Source organism: Rutidosis leptorrhynchoides, chromosome 11, assembly GCF_046630445.1.
Source record: "Rutidosis leptorrhynchoides isolate AG116_Rl617_1_P2 chromosome 11, CSIRO_AGI_Rlap_v1, whole genome shotgun sequence".
In the NCBI taxonomy this organism is placed as follows: Eukaryota; Viridiplantae; Streptophyta; class Magnoliopsida; order Asterales; family Asteraceae; genus Rutidosis; species Rutidosis leptorrhynchoides.
The window spans coordinates 381,904,800-381,911,875 of NC_092343.1; the positions used below are offsets into that span (position 1 = coordinate 381,904,800).

Below are 7,076 nucleotides of genomic sequence, written 5' to 3' on the forward strand. Positions count from 1 at the left end.
CATGTAACGACTAATGATGACTTAACGACTCAGTTAAAATGTATATACATGTAGTGTTTTAATATATATTTATACACTTTTGAAAGACTTCAAGACACTTATCAAAGTACTTCTACTTAACAAAAATGCTTACAATTACATCCTCGTTCATTTTCATCAACAATTCTACTCGTATGCACTCGTACAATACACAGCTTCTAAATGTATTTACTATTGGTATATACACTCCAATTATCAGCTCTTAGCAGCACATGTGAGTCACCTAACCATGTGGGAACCATCATTTAACATCTAGCATGAAATATCTCACAAAATAACAAACTAATGGAGCCTATATGATGAGGCAAAGTTCACGTGAATTAGAGGGTACACAAACACTTTCATTTTGCAACTTACATGCATCAAAATACTCTCTCTCAAGTGTTCTTCCTTTGTTCTAAGTGTTCTTCATCATCTTCAACAAAATCTAGCTCAATCTAGTTCATAAATCCATACATAAACCAAGATACAAAACAACTACTCAAGAACACATCAACAACACTTCCAAGTTTGCTAACTTGCTTTCAATCTTGCAAATCCATTTCAAGTGATCATCCAAACTCAAGAAATCTTTCTTATTTACAGTAATATATCTCTCTAATATAAGTTAGTACTCATATTCAAACTTTGATTCAATTTCTATAACTATAACAATCTTATTTCGAGTGGAAATCTTACTTGAACTTGTTTTCGTGTCATGATTTTGCTTCAAGAACTTTCAAGCCATCCAAGGATCATTTGAAGCTAGATCTATTTTTCTCATTTCCAGTAGGTTTATCCATAAAACCTGAGGTAGTAATGATGTTCAAAACATCATTCGATTCATATATATAAAACTACCTTATTCGAAGGTTTAAACTTGTAATCACTAGAACATAGTTTAGTTAATTCTAAACTTGTTCGCAAACAAAAGTTAATCCTTCTAACTTGACTTTTAAAATCAACTAGACACATGTTCTATATCTATATGATATGCTAACTTAATGATTTACAACCTGAAAACACGAAAAACACCGTAAAACCGGATATACGCCGTCGTAGTAACACCGCAGGCTGTTTTGGGTTAGTTAATTAAAAACTATGATAAACTTTGATTTAAAAGCTATTCTTCTGGGAAAATGATTTTTCTTATGAACATAAAACTATATCCAAAAATCATGGTTAAACTTAAAGTGGAAGTATGTTTTCCAAAATGATCATCTAGACGTCGTTCTTTCGACTGAAATGACTACCTTTACAAAAACAACTTGTAATCTGTATTTCCGACTATAAACTGATACTTTTCTGTTTAGATTCATAAACTTAAGTTCAATATGAAACCATAGCAACTTGAATCACTCAAAACGGATTTAAAACGAAGAAGTTATGGGTAAAACAAGATTGGATAATTTTTCTTGTTGTAGCTACGTGAAAATTGGTAACAAATCTATATTAATCATATCCTAGCTAACTCATATTGTATTATACATGTATTCTAATATATTATGTAATCTTGGGATACCATAGACACGAATACAATGTTTTTACATATCATATCGACCCATGTATATATATATTTCGGAACAACCATAGACACTCTATATGCAGTAATGTTGGAGTTAGCTATACAGGGTTGAGGTTGATTCCAAAATATTATATATACTTTGAGTTGTGATCTAGCCTGAGGCTTGTATACACGAGGTCGTGGATTGATTCGAGATAATATATATTGCTTTATTTTATGTACATCTAACTGTGAACAACTAGTTGTAGGTTACTAACGAGGACTGCTGACTTAATAAACTTAAAACAACAAAACGTATTAAAAATGTTGTAAATATATTTTGAACATACTTTGATATATATGTACATATTTGTTATAGGTTCGTGAATCGACCAGTGGCCAAGTCTTACTTCCCGACGAAGTAAAAATCTGTAAAAAGTGAGTTATAGTCCCACTTTTAAAATCTAATATTTTGGGATGAGAATACATGCAATTTTATAAATGTTTTACGAAATAGACACAAGTAAATGAAACTACATTATATGGGTGAATGATCGAAGCCGAATATGCCCCTTTTTAGCTTGGTAGCCTAAGAATTTGAGAACAGACCCTCAAATTGACGCGAATCTTAAAGATAGATCTATCGGGCCCAACAAGCCCCATTCTGGAATTTGAAATGCTTTAGTACTTCGAAATTATCATGTCCGATGGGTGTCCCGGAATGATGGGGATATTCTATGTGTATCTTGTTAATGTCGGTTACCAGGTGTTCACCATATGAATGAATTTTATCTCTATGTATGGGATGTATATTGAAATATGAAATCTTGTGGTCTATTATTATGATTTGATACTATATAGGTTAAACCTATAACTCACCAACATTTTTGTTGACGTTTTAAGCATGTTTATTCTCAGGTGATTATTAAGAGCTTCCGCTGTTGCATACTAAAATAAGGACAAGATTTGGAGTCCATGCTTGTATGATATTGTGTAAAAACTGCATTCAAGAAACTTATTTTTGACGTAATATATTCTTATTGTAAACCATTATGTAATGGTCGTGTGTAAACGGTATATTTTAGATTATCATTATTTGATAATCTACGTAATGCTTTTTAAACCTTTATCGATAAAATAAAGGTTATGGTTGTTTTAAAAATGAATGCAGTCTTTGAAAAACGTCTCATATAGAGGTCAAAACCTCGCGACGAAATCAATTAATATGGAACGTTTATAATCAATATGAACGGGACATTTCAACCTAGTCATCAACAAATTGCCAATATGTCTAGAAATTTGTTCGGGTTCAATCAACCCTTACTTCCGCTAAATTTTGAACAACAACAACAATGGGCTCTTTTTCAACAACAACAAGTTTATCAGATGCGTTCGCAAGAAACATCAACCCAACAAATCCCAATCCAACAAATGCAAGTGCGAGATGAAGAATCACAAGAACAACAACTTCAAGTTCGTCAATCTCAAACACGGGAAACGCGTAAACACCGCAAAAAATATAAAGGTTATTATTTATGATTATATATATATTATTATTACATTATAGTATTATTATTATTATTATTATATAGTTTAAATAAATATAGTATTAATATATATATTTATTATACTTACTGTTATTATATATATAGTATTATTATTATTATATAGTTTAAATAAATAATATATATATAGGGGTAGGATCAAGAGGGAAGTAACCAATCGGGGGGAAGCATGGGGAAGCAAAAACTTTTTTTTTTTCGTTTTTTGAAAAAACTTTGTTCACGAACATTATAGATGGGATGAAAATAAGAGCATTTAGTAGAGGCACTTTGTGATAAATGTTTTTATTTTGGCGGGAAAACGCTCGAAGAAGTAATATATAAAAATTATCGTGTTTTTCGAGCGTATGTTGAGGTTTTAGCTATTGGGGTTTAGATATTAGAGTTTAGATATTAGGGTTTATAGGGTTTAGATATTAGGGTTTAGAAATTTAGGGTTTAGATTTAGGGTTTAGATTTAGGATTTAGATTGAGTTTTTAACACGAACGGTTTAGAGTTTAGGGTTTAGGGTTTAGAGTTTAGGGTTTGGTGTTTTGGGTTTATGGAATAAACCCAAAACACCAACCCTAAACCCTAAACTCTAAATCGGGCTAAATTTTACTTCACAAAACATGGAAAAAAAAACGTTCATATTCTTCACGAACAATATTATCTTGAATGTTATTTTTGTCGATCTTTTTTCCGCCTAAATAACAACATTCATCACGAAGTGTCTCTTATAAATGTTCATATTTTCGTGTGATCTTGATGCCGGAAAAAAAAAAAAAATCCAAAAAAACGAAATTTTTTTTTTTTGCTTCCCCCCGTTTCCCCCCAATTGGTTACTTCCCCATTGATCCTGCCTCTATATATTATTACTTACTGTTGTTATTATTATGATTATTATTTTTGTTTTTATTAATAATATGTTTATAAAAATATATTTAGGGAAATCGGTGGAAGGTACGTCGCGGAAACAAAAAATATGGTCACAACAAGAGATATTGTGGTTGGCGAAATATTTTTGTGATGCTTCGGAGAATCCAATTGTTGGTCGATCACTAAAGCAAAAAAGTTTTTTGGGGCACGGTTATAGAAAAGATTAATGAAAATGAAGAAGGATGGGTACGTCATGAAGATTCGTTATCGTCAAAATGGAGAGATGTCAACAAGGCATGTACGGAGTTTTTGCCTATCTTTAACGATATAAAGGATCATTGGCAAAGTGGAGCTAACGACGATGACGTTTACAACTCTGCGGAGCAATCATATTAGAGTCAATATGATAAACAATTTCTTCATAAGGAAGCATTTTTTTTCTTGAAAACACATCCAAAGTGGAAGGTTCCTAATGATCCGGTTGCAAGAGCTCAAAAACATGTTGTGGATGTTGACGAGGCAGGGGAAAGTCAAGGAGATCTGGTACGACTTTCCCAAGACTTTGAGGCGGAGTTGTTTGGGGACGTACCGATGACACGTCCAATGAGACGTGATAAAGCAAAGAAATCCCAAAAGAAATCGGCTTCTTCGGACGCAGGAGCGTCATCTCGTGGTAGGAGTTCGAGTTCGTCAAAGGTGGACGAATTTTTGGACCAAATGTCTAATATGGTCGTGGAAAAGAAAAGTGCGATTGATAAATTCAATGAATATGTTAGTATGCAAACCGCACTTACACAATTTGATGTGTTGGGGAAATCATCTGCTCATTTTGAAGACCCGGAGGATGTGATACGTCTTCAAAATTTTAAAAAGATGATTCGTGGCAAGTTGAAGGATGACTTGAACATTGACAACATCACGAATACCGATTAGTTTATGTTTTTTCATCTTTATTTTATGAATTTAATTTATGTAGCTTTTTTTTAAGAATTTAATTATGTATTTTTTTTAATTTAAAATGAAAGATGTCTTTTTAATTATTCAAATTATGTTACATTTTTTTTCCACTTAAATAAAGCAAATTATTAAAATACAACAAAAATTAAAAATTAAATGTCACATCAAAATTCAACTAACCCACCCACACCACAACTACTCCACACAACTAACTCACACGTTTAGTGATAAAAAAAACTACAAAAAACGCCTCCACCAATACAATACAAATAGTCTAAATGATCCGTCTGTAAAAAAAAAAAAATAAGGGGTCGTAAACTCGTAATTTGATTCTTTCAATTCATCAAATAAACACGAGAGAGAATTTTTTCTGCTAAAACAACAAACATCCATCAATGACAAAACCCTTTTTTAACCCATTACGAAATCAACCATACGAAATCAATAAATGGATGCGCGTTCGTATATCAAAAAATGATTCATAGATGTTCGCATATCAAAATCGTGGATTCAAAGATTGGGATTTAATCGATTCATGGATCTTCGCATATTAAAATCGGAAATGCAATATCTTCTCAGTAGTCAAAATTGTGGGTCGGTCTTCTAAAATTGAAGATTTATCGTTTCATTATTCAATACTGCTATGAGGTCTTACTGTATGTCGTGTTTCAAGTTTTATTTTTTATTATTTTATATGATGGTATTAATATTGATGATGATGATAATGATAATTCTTTTTTAATTTTTAATTTTTAATTATGAACTATTTCTTGAAAATATGTATAGTAATATGCAGTTGGGTTTCTTAGACCACCCGGCCCATTACTCGCTTATTACCCGTAACTAACCATAGGCACCACTTAGTTACCCGCGTTAGTTACCCGCTTTCACCATAGATTTAACGGAAGAGTTATAGGAATTGCGGGTCCCAGTGCTTTTTATTGTTGGACTTAATACTTTATTGCTTGTACGTTGTATATTAAGAGGAGTATTGTTTTAGCCATGATAGGGAGTGTTTAGTTATGAGTTAGTTATAGAATATTGGTGTTGATGTGTCGCTGATATGGAAGGTTAAGAGGATGAATAGTTTAGTTATGATAGGGAGTGGATATTTTTGGTAGTTTTCATGCTATGATGATTCCGGATTTGTGAAAGTGATTTTTTACTGCAACTGGAATAGGAATTTGAAATTAAGTGTTGTTTAGTTGGTGAAGTTTGGTATTAGGGAGTCTGTGCTTTTGATATGAAGTTTGATGATACCTTTTTTGTTGTTTAGTTGATGAAGTTTGACATTAGGTATCTACCAATAACAACTACAAGAGAGGTACTAAAACTGCTGGTCTTGCTAATATCTAATAAAGGTATTTACTGATGCAGGGTTTTGAAAAATGATATTGAGAATGTAATTCGGGGGAAATACGATGAAGAGTAATCCGCAAAATGTCTTTAGAATATGATAATTTGACATCAGATTTCAGTAACCGGTGGTGGTGTCTTTTATTATTCATTCTCATCCCTTAAGTTGCTTAAGTTGCTGCTGATCTCTAAAGTAACCACAAGCCTTCTTATCAAGCTCTTTTTATTACATTTGTATTTATTTATTTATATATTTTAGCTTGGTTACTTTATTAATATTAGCACAAGTCCCAACGTTTAAGTTATTGAGAATTTATTATTATAACCCATTAGAAAACATGTGTTTTGACATGTTCTAACTTTTAACTCATGTATCGTTTAATGATAAAGGTTTGAACCTGATATGCGTTCATTTTTAGGATGCTATTATGGTGGATGATAGAAGGAAACGAAAGATCTGGGTATAACTAGGAAGAGGTGGAAAAACTTACATGTAAGTACTACATCTCTTACTTGGTTGATGTCATACATGGGTCAGAGCGGACTATAAGTGGCAAAATAGGTGGGTTGGGTCACTTTGGTAAAAAAAAAAAAAAAATCTTAAAGTTAACTTTTAGTTTCAAGAAGTATGAGATCAAGACTAACTTGTAATACTTGACCATTTAAACCAATAAACATGAAATTAAAGTGCATAATATGAAGTAATAAACTTAAATAAACAAGTTAATAAGTTCATGGGTTTCATACTTTTAAAGATTCAAGCCTAAGTCTTGATCTTTAGAAAGTAAACTTTAAGTTTACTTCATGAACTTCAAGTATG

At 31.9% G+C, this 7,076-nt stretch overlaps 1 long non-coding RNA gene across 1 annotated transcript; it reads left to right on the forward strand.

Annotated features, from left to right (window-relative positions):
• The first annotated feature begins 5,314 nt into the window (after nucleotides 1-5,314).
• On the forward strand, nucleotides 5,315-6,818 carry LOC139876237 (uncharacterized). The gene is made up of 3 exons (XR_011767990.1): nucleotides 5,315-5,494; nucleotides 6,278-6,449; nucleotides 6,676-6,818. It is a non-coding gene; the product is annotated as an uncharacterized lncRNA (long non-coding RNA).
• Nucleotides 6,819-7,076: the final 258 nt, after the last annotated feature.